This window comes from Serinus canaria, chromosome 1 (genome assembly GCF_022539315.1).
Source record: "Serinus canaria isolate serCan28SL12 chromosome 1, serCan2020, whole genome shotgun sequence".
Classification (NCBI taxonomy): Eukaryota; Metazoa; Chordata; class Aves; order Passeriformes; family Fringillidae; genus Serinus; species Serinus canaria.
The window spans coordinates 4877276-4897756 of record NC_066313.1 but is presented as its reverse complement, the minus strand read 5'-3'; the positions used below and the strand labels follow the sequence as shown (position 1 = coordinate 4897756).

Below are 20481 nucleotides of genomic sequence, written 5' to 3'. Positions count from 1 at the left end.
AGGTCTTGATAAGAGTTCATAGAAAACACCAGTCTATTTGGCTTTTCTCTTAGGTGATTTGAGGACTGAAGTGTCATCCACTGTAATATTGCTCAGCTTACCCAATATTTGTCACATTTGTCCTATTATAAGTCCTCATGGACAAGTCCGTGAGTATTGGGAGCAAGAACTGTGGAGCTACTTTGAAGTAAATGTCCAACAACTTTAAATTGATGCAGGATAAAGATCATTTACTCTTTTGCTTCAAAAGATATGTAACTAGAGAAATAAATAATAGCAAAACAACAAAAAAGGCAAATTAAGAAATACAGGGCACGGGCAGGATAAACTCAATAAAAAAGGAGGCATTAAAGCTTCATGATACACAAGATGGTTTTTCTAGATGGCAAGGGATATAGACCTCAGATTCATGACATTCCTATGTGGACACATTATTTCCATCTTCAGATGAAGAGATGGAGACGAAAACACTGACATGATTCAGGTGATTTCCTGGGACAGGTCAGGGACAAGCCTGGTGTCTTGGCTCTGAATACATTGCTTTTGCCAGTGGAGCCTGTTGGAAGATAATTCAAGATGATTTTATGTGAATTCTTGCTATTTTCCAGGCACTATGTGACTTTATAGCATACAAGCCTAACAGGAGCATAAAAATGCCCTGCAAAAATGTTATCAGAGATTCACTAAACTCACATCCTCTTCTCAGAGCTCTTGCAGAGTATTGCATTAATGCATAGTAACAATAAAAATATAAAAAGACCATGGAAATTACATTATAGCATTATAAGATTAATCCAATTCCAGTCAAATTAGATTATAATAAGAACTGTGTGTGCTGAAGACTATTAATGGGAACCTGTGTTTCAAGAGCTTCATCACCTTTTCGTGTGCTCTCCTCCCTGACCCCAATAATAAAAATAGCTTGGTGTTCACGAGAGAGCCCCTCTGCAGAGGACTTCACAAACACCTTCTGGTCTTTTGGGGAAAACATTGGCCTCACTTTGCATCAGTGGAGAAACTGAGGCTCGGGTAGGACAGCTTTCTCTAGCCCAGGGAGGCAGGCAGCCCTCCCTGGGGCTTGGCTCCAGTGTTTCAGGCTCACGTGGTGGGGCTCTGGCTTCCTATGGACGTCTGTCTGTCCGTGTGGTTTGCTCACGTGGCTGAATGGAAATGAGCAGCACAGTCACCTCAAAGACAAAACCCTTTCAAGCACAAGGTTACCGTGGAGCAGCTTTCCAGGAAGACAGATCTGGGCTGCCTTGTTCTCCCAGCACAACTGAGTCATTCAGGAGCGCCATCCTCAGCAGCAGCCGGATCATTTTGGTCAGGCCACGCGGTTGCTCTTTGGCAGCGGGGCAGCTGTGAGAGCTGGAGGCAGACAGGCGTGACTCAAGCCATGCTGATGATACACTCATTAGGTCACAACCCACTCCAGCATCTTTCCCAGTGCTCCATCACTGCCAGCAGTGTGCTAGGACTTGCTTCCCCGTGGCTTGCCTTGGCAGGCAGGGCTTGAGACTGGGCAGCGGGAGAAGGGGAAATGATCCCACGTGGTGCCATTTGCTGGGCTGCTCAGTGCTCATACCAAGTCACAGGCACTTCCCATGTGTGAGAAATGGATTTGTAAAGGATTCTCAGAACCTGACTGAAAGCTCACACAGTCTTGTACATTTGTATACAAACACTGAGATAAGTTGTGCTGACTTAGGAAGGCCATGGAATAGAGATGACATTGTTGAGAAAGAGATTGAACTAGAAACAAGTTACAAACTATGGCCTTGCAAAAAGACCAAATATTTTTGAGAATTAGAACTGTGAAAGAGGCATTGTAGCAGGACCACATGGACTAAAAAGATAGGTGATGGGTGTTAGAAGTATTAGCAGCATTGTGTGGCAAAAGCTAATAGGCAAAAAAACATTTATAAGGTATTGTAACCAGGAAATAGGTTGGCTTCTGACAGAATGGCGTTGAGTTTTACACTTCTTATGTCTCACCCTTCAACAAGACTGTAAATTGGAATAAAATAAAATCTTTTAAAACACCTCTCAGTTGCCCTGTCTCTGTAAACTGGGATTATCCAACACCCATGCTCCTGCCTTTTCTAGCAGAAGCACAACCAACAAGTGCCTGAGTGGGAGGCGAGGCTGGGTGGCTGCTGTGTGGCCGAGGGCCATCAGGGTAGATGCATCCCAAACTCAGGATTGCCAGAGGCTGCTGTAGTACAACAGCTGTGACAAGAGCTGCGTCCTTCGCCCGAGGGAAGCAGTGACATCAACATCCAGACTCTGCACATGCTGCTTGCCCGATGAGCACAGGCTGCCCGTGGCCCACAGATGAGCAGTGAAGTTAAACTGTTGTCTGGCCCTCAGAGAAAAGAGGTCTGGCAGAAATGCAATTTATGTACGTTATGAAATAAGAATGCTGGTCCTTTTTCAGGACAAAACACTGCACACCCTCAAGTTTGGACCCAGTGAGGATTTACCCTGCTCCTGATTAGCAGGTGGGAGAGGGAACAAGGCACAGAACAGATTTGCAATCCTTAGATTTTACAGCAGGCAGTAACCTGGGTGCTAATGGTAACAAACTATAGCAAAAAGAGGGACTGGACTCAACAGAGCAAGGCAGGAGATTCCTGACTCTGTAAATCAGGAGAAATTATTCCCTTCCTCTAGGGGAGGGAAAGAGATCGTGGGGGGAGAAGAGGAGGAGGAGATTTAACTGCAGTTGCAGGAGTGACTCTTCCCAGAGGGCAGCAACTTGGGCCAGAGCTGGAGAGCAAAAAAGATTGTATGACTCAAAGACAGGGGGCTGTATCTACATCCCCCTCCTCTCAGAGGCCACCTGAGCATTTCAGATTGAGCAGAGTCAAACCATCCAGAAACAGAAAGCACTTAAAAAAAAATTGTCCTATGTGATTTGCCCAAGATCATGCAACACAATTCACAGAACTCAGGGTCTTAAGTCTGGAGATTTGCTTGGGGGAGCATCACAACCAGGTCAAAACTCCTCTGCCACATTCACATTGTGAAAGGGAGAGGAGGTACACCTAAAGCTCTGGTCTGAAATGGGGAAGAACAGCCAGAGCCATTAATTTTGACAGAATCATTGCCTAAAACATTTTCTCCAGACCTTATTTACACTGTGAAGTTTTGAACATCAGTTTCACCCAGAGGAAAAAGAAGATATTTATATTTAATGGCCAACATTTAAGCTCCTTTAAAATGAACTGAGAGGTTGCAGTTGGAACAGAAAGAAAACCCTAACTGCCCTGGCACAAAGCAGCACTGCTGCCATTGCAGGGAAGCTGGCATCTAACGAGACTGAGGTTTTGGGTTTAACTCAGCCCAGATTGCACCCTAGGACCCATATGCCAATCCTTTGATGGCATCAAGGCAGTTCCCAGGAAGCCCCATGGATTTGAAGGAATTCCCATTTGTGTGCCCTGGGAAGATGGATGAGGAGAGGGAGAAGGAGAGAGAATGAGAAAAAAAAAAACAACCAAAAACCCTGTGTAAAGATAGATCGACACATTTCCAGATTTTCAGGACATCTGTCAGCAAGCCCCAGAGTGTATGGCAGCTAATCCCTTTGCAGATTTTCTTTTAACTGTTGCTTGACAGAGGAGTATGCCAATTTTTTTCATAAATGTACCCACGTCTGATGTTGCACTCAGCCTGAGGTTATGATCTATCTGCGAGGAAAAACATTATACTACCACCTTGGGAAATAACATTAGGGAAACATCTCTCCGAGAAACACACAGCAGCTTCAAGCTTTGGAGTGTGTGCAGAGTGAAAGATGTTTCTTGAAGCTGAAGAAGGCCAGGGGGAAGGTGGCTACCTGACTTCATACCTGCAGTTCTCCAACACTCCTGGTTGCTGCATCCCTCCCAGGCTGAGCCAAGGCAGTGCAGGGGAGAGGGCTGGTGCTGCCAAGCTGGGCTGATGGTCAGCTCTGGTTTCCAACCCCCTGCAGGAGTCCTCCCACATGTCCCCTCCAGACACAGCTGGAGCATTAGTGCAGCTTGGTGAGCACTCTGCAAGAGCAGGGAGCTACAGTGTGGCAAAGCTTTGCTTGTTCCTGATATAACTCTCAGATGCTGTGTTCTGCAGCATTCAGCTGTTGCATCCTTCATCTCTAAGGACTGGCAGAAAGCAGCCCATAAGGCAGTGCTAAAATGTCTTGGTCCTGACGTGGGCATGCCCAAATTACAGGGGCAGAGCCCTTCAGGGCCAAGAGGACTGGGCTCATTAGGCAGAGATGACAGAGGCGAGGCCCCAGGTACTCCTTGGCAAGCTGCTGTAAGCTCTGCTCCATGGCCAGCCAGACCTGCAGCTGCTGCTGGGACCTTCTGTAGGCTCTGCCTGGAGTACACGCAGGAATGAACACACTGCTTCTCTGCTTTCCAATCCTACCTACCAAAATCAAGCTCAGGTCCCAGTTTTGTGCTGCTTTGCCAGTTAATTCAGACCTTCCCACGCTTAGAGTGAGTGCCAGAATAAGGCGTGTGAGTAAAAGGTTGACTCCAAACCTCAGGATCACTGATGGAGCAGGGGTTTATCTTTGTTTTCTTTCCTCCCTGGGAAGAAAAGTGACATAGAAAAAGGGGCAAATGGACATTGCCATTGTCAATTTCTTCACTGGCAACCAGCAAAAAAAATGGGTGTTTCAGCAGTAAAAATTGAAAGAACAAATCACCTTTGCCAAGTACACTTTCAGCCTCTCATCTCACAAGACTTTCATCTCCTGGTGGCACTTCCCATTTTTCCATAGAATCATTTTTAGGAAAGAAAATCTAAATTTTTGGCCCAACCTAACAATGTGAGACTCTTTGGGTGTGTCTGAATTCTTTCTAAACAGTTCTGGGCAACTGTACAAAAAAAAAAAAAAAAAGAAGAGAAAAAAAAAAAAGCAGTCTCTCAGCTGCTGTCATTTATCTTAAAACATTTCTTTCATCCAGTTAGCTATGATAAGCACTTTCATTGTTACTCTGGAAAAAATATGTTATCATTAGGTTTCAGACTCCACACCTTCATTTCTGTGACTACAGCCAATTCATACCTCTCTCAATATTGGCCTGACAGCAAGGTAGCAGCTGATACTGGAAGATAGCAGCAATTCTGCTTGCATTTTGCTGTGGGTGTTGGCCACCTTTATGTAATAAAGAAATGGTCTGGGATTCATCTAAGAGGGAGAAGTCCAGGACACCATGCCCTTACTCCCACGACTGTTTTGCATTTTACATTCAAGAATCATTATAGAAACCTTGAAATATTCATGACAGCAGGAAGGAAAGCCCAGGAGTCTCACTTTCTACTGAGGTTCCTGAATGTTACATTATGAGACTTGGTCCCCTGTTTATCCCTCCACCTCCTTCTTCTTTTCCTCCCTTAGCATTTCATATCCCACTCCAAGAAGTTGCCATTCCCAAACACAGCAGCCTTTGCTGATTCCCTTCCAACCTGAACTGAAAGCACACAGCACAGGCAGCCAGATATCTTGCAATGCAGGCAGGCAATGAATGGCTTCTCTACTACACAGCAAATGACTCATCACCTCCAACTTCTCAGCTCCCAGAGTCTCCCAAAGGAGGCAACAGGTTTTGTGCATTAGTGCTGCAGCCAGGTAATTTAAATTTATGTTCTGGCAGGGTAAGCACTGCCCCTTCTCCTTGCAGTGAGCTATGGTAGGAGCTTGTCCAAGCATCCCTGTGTCACCCTTGCAAAGTTAGAGCAGGGCAGGCTGTGGGTGGAAAAGCACACTTCCATGACAAAATGTAGTCAAAAACCCTCTCCAAAGCACCAGGAATACCTTTTGCCCCCTACCTTAAGTGTCACCTCCTTAAATTCTCTACAAACAGAAACCATGCTGGGGACAAGGCACCAATTTCTGTATGGAGCAGGGGTGACCTTGGTTCACAGCTTTGTGTTTTGCTCACATGATAAAATCTTGCACCCCTAGAGGCACCAGGCTGGGGGAAGCACAGGGGCCATCCTGCTCCAGGGTTTCCTCAGCTCTCTCAGCTGAGCTGATGGCAATGTGCTCATGAAATGTCAGCTGCCAACTCGGTTTTGTGCCGACTCTTCACTTCTCAACGCTGTTCCACGCGTGCTGAGAGGAGCTCTTCCATCACACAGGTCATGTGATATTTGCTTCTCAAGAACAAGCAAAAATAACTTCCTGAGTCTGGAAGCTTCTTTGGTGTGATCCCCTTCCCTGCACCCTATCACTTCTTCACGGAGGAGGGAGTCCAGGGAAGCCCTCTGCTGCTGCCCTCTCTGTGCTCTGCCTCCTGCATCAGCTGCATAGGTGGAGATGAAGCAGGCACAGGGCAAAGCTGGGGGAAGAGCCAACAGGTTTGCAGGATGGTTATTGTCAGGATGATTTGCTGTCCTCAGCAATTTCCTGCCTGAAAGCAACTGCTGTGACTAAAGCTGGCCCCGACACAGATGGTTACCAAATCCTAGGGATATTATCTTTCTCCCACTTTACCTTGATGGAAAAGACAGATCAGGGGACACAGCAGGAGAGAACTGAGGTCATGAGTTCCCCTGAGGCAGGACCCAGTCACGGCCCCCTCACAAAGACCCAAGGGATGCTGACTTGGACTTGCTATGGGCCAGATTGCCCTGGCCAGCCAGCACGGACAGGTTTTCTTCTGCAGGGCTGGGGCTGCCCAGATCATCCCACCCACCTGGAAATGTGATTTACAGCAGGGCTGCTGTAAACTGCAAATCTGAATCGTTACTCTGGTAAAACGTTCGCCAGATTCCTTTGCTAACCTCCCATTACAGAGGAGCCTCTGTTGTAGCAGATCCTTCTTCCCTGAGGGAGAAGGGGAACCAGCACTCGCCCTAAAAGGGCTTCTGGCTCCAGCCAGTGGAATTCACCGGCTGCTTTTCCAGAAGAGCCGTTTGCTCTGCCTTGTTTTCTTTCAAGTACTGTTTGAATTCCTCTGCAGACACACATACCAGGCAGAGCTGATGCCACAATGGGCAGCTGGAGCTAAGGAAAGAGGGTGTCTTTCCACCAGCACCAGCCCCCATCCCAGAGGGATGGCAGCAGTGGCAGCAGTCAGCCCAAGCCCTGTACTCTAACCTTACCTTTCCTCCTGGCTTGCTTTAGGATAATCAGCTGGATACTACACCCCTCTTTGCCTTGGTTTCTACCCCAGCAGGAAAAAGTAGTGCTCTCTGCAGTGTCTCATGAATTTTCTGGCAATCACCCCTGCCAGAAGGGGAAGAGCTGCCAGCTCCCATCGCAGATCAAGTGCTGTACCAAGCATGGATGCAGAGACAGGCCTCACCTCAGAGGTCTGGACAAAGCCATGAAAGACCAGATTTGATATCTTTATAGTTCTAACTCCCAAGACAAAAATTAAAAAAACTGCAACAAAATAAACCACACACAAAAATCCCCCAACACCCCCCAAAGAGCTAACCAGAAAAAAACATCCAAAGCACTCTACCAGAAATGGGATTTTTGGAAGTGTGTCACAGACGAGTGACAGTGCCTGAGAAGGAGCAAGGCAAGAGTTTTGCAACCTGGTTATAAGCTAGTTCCACTTTCACCTCAGCCAATATAATGCCAAATACAATGGCATTATAATGCAAGCATGGTGTCACCTTGTTGTTTCACAACTCACACGGAGGGATGGTCCTTAACATTCATAAAAGGAAGCTTCCTTGTACCAACAGGACCTGAGCTGCCCTGCCTGCGGTAATGGGGTGATTCTGGAAGCTGTCATAGCCCCTAGGAGAAAGAGGCAGATTGGGGTGGGGTGGAAAAGGGAAGAGGAAATGCCCTGATTCAGAGTTATGGATTGGTAAGCAAAGCAACAGCAGATGGTTGTGGATAGAAGAGCTTGAAGGAGCCATAAGGCAATGTTAGTCATCGTGATTAAGCCCCGAGAGTGTCTACACTGGCAGTTATTTAGTTTACTTGTTTGTAGACACACATTTCAGAACTTAGAGGAGATGTGAAAAGGGGTGACAGCAGATGAGTGTGGATGTCCTCAGAAGGCTCCTCCCTGGCAAGAGCAGTCATACAGGTACAGCCCAACAATGCTTGTCTGGGCAGCTGCAAAGGGAAGGCTGGCACCGGCCTCCCTGCCTCCCAGGCCACTTGGAACAGGGAAACCCAGGAACAGCTAAAGAGCTGGGAAGGCATGGGAAGTCAAGGCAAATGAGAGGAAACCAAAAAATCAAGCATGAGGAGGATGACCCAGACCAGCATCATTTTGAGGGGTTTCTTTACAACTCTCCTGTGAAGGATAGAGGAAAATGCATGAGCCATTGTGAGATGTCAGGTGTCTGGGTGAGACAAGACTGCACATCAGCAAGACGGGATAAGGTTGTAGGGATGGGGAAGACAGCAAGGCAGCCAGGGTGGAAGGACCAGTTGCCTGGTAGCCCTGAGTGCAGGCCATGTGGGGAGACCACAATCCCCCACAAGCAGTGGGGTTTGGGGACAAGAGCAATAGCATTGCTGAGCTTGAGCTTTTGAGAGCCCTCCACAAAGAAATAACACAGAAGCAGAATTAAATTTTGATTTTGACTGGAGAACATGATTTAAAGGTGAGATACAGGTGTATTTGTGTTCAGCATAAAGACAGTGGTTGGACATTTGTTGGTAGATGAGGTTGGGCACCTCAGAGAGGTCCTGTTCCCCACCAAAGAGAAAAGAGAACTGTTGAGGAAGGAAGTGGCAATCTGAAGGACAGCAGGTTTACTTAATCTTCACAACAGTATTTCCACCTGATGTACTCTGCAGGGCTTGTGCTGAGAGAGAGAAGGAGAAACTAGGAGTGGGATCTGTGTCTTCCTATTTTATGGATCTTTCCTTCTCTTTCAGGGGAGTTCGGAGCAGCCCTGCAGCAGATACATCCCGAAAGGAACAGCAGCTCTCTGTCACCCTCAGCACACAGGAGTCCTACATCTGCTTGGTGAAACTACCAGCCCTCTTGCAGGGCAGCACATGCACACAAATCTGTAGGATGGGGCTTGGAATGGGTTGTAGTGGGATACATGTTAGGAAGAACTCATCACACTGAGCTCTCCCATTTGCATGGACCTCACAGTCCTGCCAGACAGAAAGCAGCATAACTAGGTAGAGCTTCCCAGAAGGGAAATTACAGTCCAAATATGTTTTCTGTATAGGAAATCCAAAAGAAGAAGAAGAAGAAGGGGAAAAAAAAGAAGCCCTTATCTATATTTATAAGACGAAGCTTTTCCTACACGAATAAACCTCTTAACACATTTTTCTGGGCGCTGAGGTTATATATTTAATAGGTTTTTCTGGTATCACTTAAAAGTAGATCACCACCATGCAATGACGCCTGCTGCACTCTTTTTCTGGCATCCTCACTAGCTCCCTTCACCCGTGCCCCCAGTAACTAGAGCACCGTGTGTTATTCTCACCAGACTGAGAGAGAGGTTTTTCCTTTACTTAGGAACTTCTCCTACAGAGCTGCTTGGTCAACTCCCTGTTTTTGGCCCTCTGTGCTTTCTTCTCTCCAACTCAACCAAGAGCAGAGGAGGGACTCTACAGAAGAGGAGGGAAAGCACATACCCAGCTGAAATCCTCCTCCTAGCTCTTGCTTAGCATCCTGGGGGTGCAGATCAGCTATTCTGCCCTGGAGTGGAGATCATTGATAGCAGAAAAATGCACAGGCCTCCAGTCAGCCTCTCTGCAAATGAGAACATGGCCTCTCATGCCGTGGGCAGTGTGGCTAATGCCTATATTGCACCTTTACAGAAGTTTATAGAGCAATGAAAAAAGAAGCCGCTGCCTTACAGCATTCCCAGGTGTCTCTGACTACCTCCTTATCTAGAGAACAGCTCTCAAGGCCTGCCTGAGGAGCTTCTCCTGTGCATTTCTTTGGTGCCCTGGTGAGTGCTGCAAAGCACAAGCATCCTTCCCAATAAGGCACTACAAATTAGTGATGAACGTATTAAAGCACACAAACCAGTCCTTAAGAACTAAACCCTGCAGGGCTGTCTCACCCCTCAGCCAAGACTACTTTGGTTTCCTTCCTCCAAGTGCCTGCAGTTCTGCATTGCAATGCAAAGGGCACAGATCTTCTGGCATGGCAGAAAATGTTGATAGGAGTGATGTTAGCTGTAGGCAACCAAAAAGAGAGTGCATCCCTCATGCTCAGGGCCAGCTCTGTGGAGCAAGTGATTTGTAACCAGTACACCCCTGCTTTCCACTTTTCAGACTTGGCATTTGGACTTTTGTCTAACCTCTTTCCCCTTCTTGCTACGTGGTGGGCAGAAGTTTCATTTTGTTGCTTTATTGTCTCTCAGCTCCTTATTAAATACAATAAGTTAAAACCACTGCCTTTACAGCCATCCCTCAAGAGGGAAGAAGTGAGTTAGTGTGGTGTCACTCCTATGTTCCTGACCTAGGAGAGGAAAAATTGTGGGACTGCTCTCCTTTGCCTCTGCAAGGAATAAATATCTTGAACTGATTCTTGAGCTGTAGCGTGCTGTAGTCTTCTCACTGTTTCCTCCATTCACTTCCCACTCTTTGAGACAAAATAACTGCCTCTTCATCTAAAGAGATTTATCTATTCACTTTCCTGCATGGACAGAAAAAAAACATTTCTTCCCCCGCAACAATGCAGCTAACTCTGGGGTAGAGCTTGACAGCTATTTCACAGCACAGAAGGAGTGGCAGGGAAAATGCAGTTGTTTTTGCCTGCAGAGATGGAACAGCGGATTGGAATGGCAAAAACTGCAATTTCACTGGAACCTTGAGAAATCCTTCACGGTTTTCGTAACTTAGCCCAAAGAAAAAAAAAAAAAAAAAAAAAAAAGGGAGCTGCCTGTAAAGGCTGAATCGCCAAAGCAGAGGCTGATTCAAAGGGAAGGGCTCTGTTCAGCGAAGTGCAACACTACCTGCTAGAGCACCCACATGTTCCTCAGAAGTCCTTTCATCCACCTAGTGAGTAAGCCCATTTCTGCTTACTTGTGGAAATGGGCAGTCTCAGAGGCAGGAGCACCAGGGCTGCAGGTGCAGCAGGAAAGGTGTGGGTCCCTGCTCCTTCTCAGGAGCCAGATGCAGCTCACACAGCAGCCATCTCGTCTTACCTGATCAGAGGGCGTGACACTCGTGTGAGAACTGATCACAAGAGCTTTTTCTCCTGGTATCACATCTAACATATGCATCAACCAACATTTCCCCTTCCCACCTCCCTCCATTTTCCTGCCCAAACCTGCTCCATAAAATGAAAGTTTCAGCAGAACTGGATCTCCACCAGAGCTGGTTCAGGGACTGTGCCTGGCTGAGGGCACAGTAAGGTGAAAGTGCCGAGGAATCACAGCGATAAGCTCAATATAATTATGTGCTCAAGACATTACAGATAATTCGGGGTTTCTGAGCTTCTGACTATACAAAAGCAAATTATCTCTACACTGCTAAGAGTGGAAGGTCAGAACACAGGAGGGGTAGGCGAGTTAAGCAAAAATCAGCCTTCAGTGGGACCTCATATATCAACGTCATTCACATATAAAGTAGTAAACAGAGTAGATGTTCTATGCATATCCTCAAGGAGAAATCCAGCTAACAGTCCTGTGTCATCCCTGTCTGCCAGCCTCCTTCTCTGTTCCCTCAGTGGGAGGCACACCAGGAATTACACACACAAACATCCCTGTGTGACACTGTGAGTCAGAAGCGGGGATGCGCTCCTCAATTTCTCAAAACACCAAGAATCCCAGCTCCTCTGAGTTCTGGGTGTCCTTGCTCTCACTGATAATATCTCTGTGGTCCCAGCCTCCTCCAGAGGCCCCCAGGAGCAGGGTTTGGCTGGAAGTATTTGGCAGAAGAGGTCTCTAAACAAAAGAGGGTGGATCAGAGAGTGAAAGAGTGGCTGTTGCATTATGCAGCGTCCAGTCCCAACAAGGGAGTTAGATTTGGATCTGCTTGCTGAAGTTTGCTATTTCTACTCTGGTACCTGGAGGTCAGCTTGGTGCCAACATCTGTATAACATCAAACATTTGCATCCATATGGAGAATGTATAATTAAAGCTTTCTGCAGACAACTGTGAAAACTTTCTCATATTCTCCCTAAATTGCATTGCAACCCCCAGATGAGGGCTGGGAGCCAAAATGTAAAAAGTCTGGCATAAATATTTAAATAACTTGAGATACGTATTCTTCAACTATTAGCTAATTATTCCGTGCCAGCCGTGAATGGCATCTGGTTCCTTAGCACAAGGATGCTGCAGGTTGGGCACATAAGTGGGAAATGAAACGTGACTTCATGCTAATTAATATTAATGAATGGATCGAGAACCAGCATCTCTTTGAAAATATCAGCTCAACAGGAGCCCAAGTGTGATTCATTATGATTATTGCTGGGGTGACAGCCATTACCAATCTCAGAAAACCTCTGTTTCATGTAGCATCTCTTCAGGAAGGGCTTAATTGGCTTCCAGAAGAAGTGAGGGTGAGCAGGGGAGGTGGTTTCAGACCAACGTGCAGGTATGTGCTTTATTATTGCCCTGGAATAGGAGTCATAGTAACAATTGCTTTAGTGTGCGCTTGCTGGGGTTACCTTTCTTTGCTCTGTTTGCTGAGGCAAGAGATGTAGCCTGCTGTCAAAATCCAGCTGTATTTACTCCCATCCCTAAAAGTTAAGTCCTTTCTTTTATCCATCAGTCCCTCTCCCACCAAACTCCCTAGACACCACCCACTTTTTCCAGACTGCCTTGGCAACCAGCTAGCTCAGCTCTGAAGCCTTCTACCTGAAGTGAGTGTGTTTTGCCTGGGAAGGAGAAAGTTTGTTCTCTTATCTCACACACCACCCCTCTGGGACGTGCTCACCCTGATGGCAGGGGAAAGTCTGGATGGTTACCTGGGCAGTGCTCTTCCTTAGCTAACACAGCCACGTGATGGGAATTGCCAGACATTTCTGGTCCCTTCTTTCGGGCCTGGGTAGGTTGCTCTCCATTCCTGAAGCCCACTCAGTCCTTACCTGGGAATGTTTGCCCTCATATGGAAATCTTGGACCATTAGCAGTTGGTAGCCTGTGTCATGTTTGTACACCACACTGACAGAGCTGCAGCTTTAAGTAGGGCTCAGATGGAAATGCTGGACTCTCTCTGTTTAAGCCTGTTGAGTCAAGGAAAAGGTCTCCAAGTTAGTCTCTGCCCTTGAAGCAGCTCTTAAACTTCTATCATTATATACATTTGGGAAGTATGTTGGGCTTTTGGATTGCATCAATCTTTTTGCTACCTAGGAATTACCACTCATCCCATCATTTGCCAACTATTTCTCTGCTGTGCTCTCTATTTCTCAGTCAATTTTCTACTAACAGCTGACTAGTCCACCAGCTAATTTCTCTCTGATCTTGAACAAATATCAGCACAACTCAGATGAGGCTGAAAACCTGGTGCAGCTTTACACTATAATTTTCCTGAATCAGGCAAGTACAAAGACCCAATCACAGATCTCCAGAAAGGGTAGGAGACCACCACATCTGAATCATCACTGCATTTCCCACTAGTTAAAGCTGTCTTTAACACTGTCACTCCTGCATTATTTTCACCACTCCCTTAAGTCTTTGTAAAATCAGTCATGTCACTGTGATGACTAACAGAAAAAGAGAAAGGGCAATTGGTGTGCAACTTGTGCTGGCAGCTTAGGATGGGAATTGGAAGCTGGAGTTAGGAATCCTTCCCCAAGGTAGTTCATCATGTCTTGTGATTTCATGGAAAACCCTTATATTTCATCCCATCTTGCTTAAGACCGGATGGGAAATTGGGTTAACAAAAATGTAAGGAGTCTCTCAATGCAGCAGAGACTGCTTCAGAGCCAAGTGTCCCAGGGGAAATAAATGATGAACAAAAACAAACAACAGCACAGCTCAAATGATTCCTCCCCTCACCACAGTCCTGAGATTTCATAATTGCTCCCTTCATGGCCATTTTGGTTTGTAATATGCAGAGTAAAGATTTCCATTATAGCTGTGTTTACTTAATCACTATAATTTTTTTAAGCGAAGTTCAGGCAGTTGAAAGCGCCAGGCTGCCAGCCCCAAGCAAATTAGCCATCAGCTAGTTGCACTGGAAGCTGTTCTGCTGTGATCCTGGGCAAAGGGTTTGCTCCCCAGCAGTCTCTTCATTCTCAGATGGATCACCCACTCTGGGAATGAGAAGGCTATTTGGCATGTTACCCCCTTCACCTGATCGGGCAAGAAAAGGAGGGTGTTTGTGTCTAAAAATGTCAGTCTCAGAATGGGATGATCATGTGGACATTTGGGACTAGTCTGACATTCATCAGAGAGAAGCTAGAGAATGGACAAATGTAGAATTCATTTCAGAAAGCAGCAGGACACTGACTACATCTGCAGAATAGTTTTTCCAGTGAGGTTACATTGAATATTCTCATCGTGCATGGCACAATATCCCAGCATGAATATTTAATCATGCAGGGCAAATACAAGTAGACTGAAATTCTAAGTGATGACAACTTTCAGATGACCTAGGCCCAGACTAGAATTTGTGATTTCAGATGGGAACATTTAATCTCCCATTCCTGTCCTCCTGAGACACTGATCTCTGCTTATGGGAGCTGGGAAACACTTTAGCCTTTATAAAAGAGGCACAGAGGACTTCAGCCAAATGAGACAAACACATGGAAACAGTCAGTACCTGCAGGTGCTGTAAGGGAGGCACTTCCATGGTCAGGATGTATGAGATTTGCTGTCATCCAACGCAGTCAGCAACATCATTTTCTTGGCACTCTCATGGTTTCCAGTGTCCCAAATCAAAGCCAGGCTCAAAACCAAACCAGATTTCCATTGCCATTGTCAAGCTGGATTGGCCTGAGCTGCTGGGCAAAGCCACCCACTCTGTGTGCTTGTAACCTTTTGGAAATAAAAGATGCATCACCTGAAAGAAACCTCAGGAATGCAGTAGATGGTCTTCTTTGGTCCCAGTGGATCTCCAGCACAGCTGTCAGATTATTCTAATGGGCACTTCCACATGGGCCTTTCTGCAGATTCTCCATCCTCACCTGCCACACTTCCCAAGATCTCAACAGATGGCAGAGATAGGAGGAAAGAAAAAAAAAAAAAAGTGGCTGTGAATTGAATGACAGACTGGAAAAGACCTCCAAATCATAAAGTCCAACCTTTAACCAAACACCACCTAAAGCCCCTAAACTCAACTACACCACAGCCCTAAGTGCCACATCCAGTCATTTCTTGCACTCTTCTAGGGATGGTAACTTTCCCATCTTCCTGGGCAGCCCATTCCCTTGGTTAACCACTCTTGCCATTAATAAATTCTTCCTGATGTCCAACCTGGACCTCCTCTGGTACAGCTTAAGGCCACGTCCTCTTCTCCTGTCACTTGGTGCCTGGGAAAAGAGGCCAAACCCCACCCAGCTACATCCTTCTTTCAGGTAGTAGAGAATGAAATTGTCTCTCCTGAGCCTCCTCCTCTCCAGGATGAACACCCCCAGATCTCTCCTCAGAATTGTGCCCCACGCCCTCCCCCAGCTCCACTGCTTTTCTCTGGACTCGCTCCAACACTTCAATGCCTTTCTTGAAGTGAGGTGCCCCTTGTTTTTGGGAGAGACTACAGACCAGCTCTGCCACAATATCAGGTGCACAAATCCCACAGAAACAACAGAAAGGAGAAAGTGCAGTTCTCCTGGCCAGAAGCTACCCCAGCCCTGGGGCTCAGTGCATGATCAGACAAAAAGTATACACATCATCAAGAAAACAGGGTGTTAACAAACTTATTCCTTTCTGTAGTAAGAAGGTCAAATTCCTCTAGTCCCATGTTTAAATCACTGTAACTCATTTCCTACTTTCTGCTGATGGGAATATAATTCAGTCACTTCAGCAAGGTTGCCAGGCACTGGTGAATGGTCCCTGCATTGACAGCTCCAAGCATTATCCCCATTTCCTAGTGGGAGAGATTCAGAAAGTTCAATATCACCTCTCTTTGCAGAAACAAATCCACATAAAGTGGAGCTATCATAGCAAATTTTTAGTGCACATGTTTGTGTCATGGAGAGGTGGAGGAGGATGCAGGAGAAATTTCACTGTACAGGCAACAGGCAGAAATTAAAAGAGCACCAAGTGGCCAGGTGGTGAGGGAACTCACTTCTGATTTACAATTGCAATGATTGCCATGAATAGGGAGAGGCTGTGATTAAAGACGTGTCTGAAAATAACAGTAATGATTTCCACTTCTATGCCTTTGATCAGGCAATCTCACAGTATTGTATAAATGAAACCTCCCAATATCTCTGTGAGCTTGGAAAGCCTTCTACTGACACGAACATGTCAGAAATAAATACCAGCTGAATGGTGTTAGACAGGTGATGGCTTAGATATTTCATCCTCTCTTGGAAGAAGAGCTTCTAGAGATGGAATTTGTCCCAATTATAAAAGAGGAATAGATCCTCAGTATGAGCTATATTGGACTACATGCATAAATTACTGTGCAAAATGATCATTCAGCCCATTCAGTTCTCATTCCTGCAGGTGAAAATGCCAATAAGGGAACTAATCACCTGTCTGTAAGGATGATTTTAAAAGATGGAGACATTGCCCATCAAGAACACCACTGGGAGTCATCAGCTGTGTTCAAACAGGCTGCTGGTAACCATCAGGAGGTAAGAACTGTACTTCCAGTCTGAATGACTGCAGGATTAATTTGAGTGAGCCATCTGGAGTGGAAAAAATGTACATTTGTTACCATACCCTTGTGCACTACATTCCCCAGCACAAAACTGTGCAGGGCCATCACATCCAGCCATAAGCCTGATGTGGAGTGTCCTGGACACCTCACCCCACCTGGCTCCCTGTCAGCCAGGAGGCACCTAGGCAGCTTTTCCACAGGTTTTGCAGCTAGATCCCATCCAAGGGCAGGAGACATCACTGACTATTTCCTTTGCAATAGCAGAGTGAACCCAAAACTAAACAGAGCGTGTGGTTTTCTGTGGTCAGGCAATTTTTTATGTTTGGAAAGATTGACACAGTTATGTTTGGTCTTGATGGGGTGTTGAGAGGGTTAAATATGGCTCAAAACTTATTTCACTTACAATTATGTTCATCCTCCTGTCACCAAGAAAAAAACCAAAATATACTCTGATATTCAGATCTAGCTATTTTAGTTTGCACTCTTCTCTGTTATTCAGTGAATATGAAATTACTTTTTACCAGTTCAGAAGATATTTGTACAGTATTTTTAACATATAAGTTGTTGAGGTCAGACACCCCAACTTCACTGTTATGGTTGATAACCATAATTCCTGGCCTTCCTCAAGAGCCAGTAATAAGCTGCCTGCATTAATCCTATTTAGATGTTTGATTTGGCTGTATCTGTCAGCAGACAGCTTATATAAATACAAGATTTGAAGGAAAAAAAATTCCTCATGCTGCATGTAACTAAGAGCAGTTTTACCTTGGTGAGGAGAAGGAAAACATTACCCAGCTAGTCAAATGCCAGAGGTGCTCTCCAGGTGGCCAGAGAAACCTTTCCCCAAAAGATAAGGCAGTCCTTAAGCTATTTAGGGAAATGTCAAAATACCACCCTTAAAAGCTTCGAATTTAAACACATTTTATGAGCAAAGATGAAGTCTGCCTGAACTCCCCAAAAGCCTTTACAAAGGAGCCCAGGTCTAAAGCCAGGCTGTTGGCTCTGCCCTCACTGCTGCTGTCCCCTGCCCTGGGGACAGGACACAACCCCCCTGTGCCCACAGAAGGAATGGGGTGAGGGCAAGCTGCTCCCTGCTCACCTGCAGCAGGGAGGTGTCAGCTCTGTGAGCCCTGCAGCCACCCAGCCCAGAGCATCCCAACACTCTCAGTTCCTTCCCTGCCAGCCTCCCACTCTGCCCAGCTTCCCACAGTCCTGCCTGAGCCCAGCCAGGCTGTGTTGGGAAGAGGAGAGCCGTGCAGGTATTGCTGTGTCTGCCTGTTCCCCTAACAGGTGCTCTGTTAAGTGGATCCTGCTGTGTTTAATAGCCTCCCCCACCCCCCTGTAACCTACTTACATATTTTCTGTCAGTCTGCTGGCCTGGTGATCTTGCACTAGTACTGTCTCTGGCAGCTGCTCCAGGAGGGGCCACATGGCTCCTGTAATTAAAACAGGGTGGAAAAAGGCAATTTCTCTGCTTATACGAAGGAAAAAAAAAGGGGAACGAAGGGAAGGATACCCTTACCTGGTGATATGAGGGATACCAAGACAAGGCTCAAGGATAAGTCACCTCAAAGTTCCTCTTTGGTTGTTAATACAGAGTAGCAGCAGAAGGCATCAGGCCCTGTGCTATCACTCAAGTAACATTAACAGTTATGGTCATATGTGGAAAAAGTGTGGTCACGTTTGATTTCTTCTGGCCTTCTTCCTTCTCCTTCAGTTCCCTGGAATAACTCACCAAGGCACACCAAGTAGAGCCCTCAATTACACGCCCCATTGGCACCCCCAGTTCTGCAAGCAGCAGCAGCAGCACTCCTTGGAAACATCATTAAGCACAAAGCTCAGTTGAGTTTGTCCTGTCAGTTGGTTATCTGGGATTTTTATATGAATATGTACATGGTAGTGCACTCCTTCTAGTGTACAACCATGCCTGATCCTGGTGTATTTCAAGTGGAAACTTCTCAAGGCAGGTACTCCTGGGTAGCACATGCACACCAGAAAGGGGCTGTGAGCTTAAAGTTCAGACCAGGCTGATGCTGGCAGCTGGTCCAATGTGAGGGAAACCTCTGTTCCTTATAACCTGACAGTGGGGAAGATGGTTCTGTGCCAGGGGCTGAATCAGTTGGAGGCATCATTAATACATCTGATGCAGTCTCTGTGGGAGTGCACTAGGGTAATTCAGGTTGTGGGTGTCAGAAATAGTGCATTAGTTATGGGGAGGTGGGGGTTGTAATCAGGAAAAAAGTACAGGATTTTTCTGCAGGTTGTTATGAAATCACTTAAGAGAGCATGTTGCGAGTCATTCTGCTGAGAAACAGAGCATCCAAAAGAGAAACTGCTGTGGGATGCTGAAGAACTCATATACTCAGTAACTGGGAGACTGGTGCAATGGAAGTTTATCAACTGACAGAGAAGAGATGGAAGCAGAGGCTGGAGAATAAGGATTACAGAGTCCCTCTTCTCAGCAGAGCTCTGTTTTCAGATAAGCTTGCAAGCACTGCATTTGGAGCCTCACAAATGCTGGGTGGCCAGAGCCACAGCCCTCTACAGAGACCCTGTATTAGCATAAAATAAGGGGATTCTGGAGACCTGCACTGAAACGTCACAAGCTGCTGTAAAATCCCCAGGATGCCATTCAGCACTCTATTTTCACTCTACAACTCTCCTGAAAAGATAGGGACATAAATAATGGACTGTAAGGAAAGGAGGGGTGGCTTCTTGCAACTTCCCTCTGCAGGGAGAGTGTTCCTAGAATAAACCCTTGGTTTGGACACTGCATGAAAGAAATCTGGATCTGGTGGGCAGGATGGTGTTAAGGTTGCAGGCAGATGCTGGTGGAGCCTTCTGCTGCTTCCTCTCTCCCTAACATTGTTTCCAGAGACAGTAATTGGACATTTAACTTTTATGTTGATGTAGTAAACTATCCTTGCTGTTAACTCTGTCTGGTAATAAAATATGGTCTCTCTATAAAGAAGATTTTCAAGGCCATTTTTTTTTACAAGGCTTAGAGATGTTTTTTTCAGAAAGAGTAAAGTGTTTTTCAAGCCTTTCCCAGCCAGAGTTAATTGTGTCATTACCAGGAGCTGGGACACAAGTTTCACATTTTCCCTACAGGGGTTGTGGCCCAGTAACACTCGCTGCTTCACCATGAGAAGGGAATTTCCAATCACTGTGTAGCAGGAGAGGCAGGATCATGGATTCTCCTGCTGAGAATAATCTGTTCACAGGAAGGGACTGTAAAGGATCCTCCGGGCTGGTGGAGCTGAAGGTACTGTAAGTGCTGGACAGGCTGGCCCCTATAGATTAGTCCAATGGGCCATGAGGCTCAGGAGGAAATTTGGCCATTATTTCTTCTGACAGTGATGGAGGTAGCATGGGGCCCTAGACACTGAGTTACCCATCCTGCCACAATAATTCTTCCCGGAATGCCATCATTCCCGAGACCATTTAGCATTTCGGCGGTTGCTCTGATCTACTCTGGGCTAACACTTGGCTCAATAAACTATAATAAACCTATTAGATAGGTTTGCTGAAGTGTACTGCCAGACTGGGACAGAGTCATTTTTCACTGCATTCGGTTACATCCAAAGCAACGGCCCAGCAGGAATTAATGTTGATGTGATGGAGTAGTGCAGTCTGAAAATGACCTTTTCCTTTTACCCTCACACTCTTTCCTGAGAGCTCTTCTGTGGGGCAGAGCAAGAGTGCCACTGCAGAGGGATCCCCTCCCCAGATGTAACCATGATGTCACCTAGGTCTAGGGAACCATGCTCTGACAGTTTCTAAATTATGGGCAAAAGAGACTTTTTTCTCCTCAGTATC

The 20481-nt window shown here is 46.2% G+C and overlaps 1 long non-coding RNA gene across 1 annotated transcript; it reads right to left on the bottom strand.

Moving 5' to 3' along the window:
* Positions 1–234: 234 nt before the first annotated feature.
* LOC115484826 (uncharacterized) lies at positions 235–20164 on the bottom strand. The gene is made up of 4 exons (XR_003945521.2): positions 18017–20164; positions 14659–15041; positions 12981–13117; positions 235–556 (listed from the first exon to the last, which is right to left on the bottom strand). It is a non-coding gene; the product is annotated as an uncharacterized LOC115484826 (long non-coding RNA).
* Between the last annotated feature and the right edge of the window lie 317 nt (positions 20165–20481).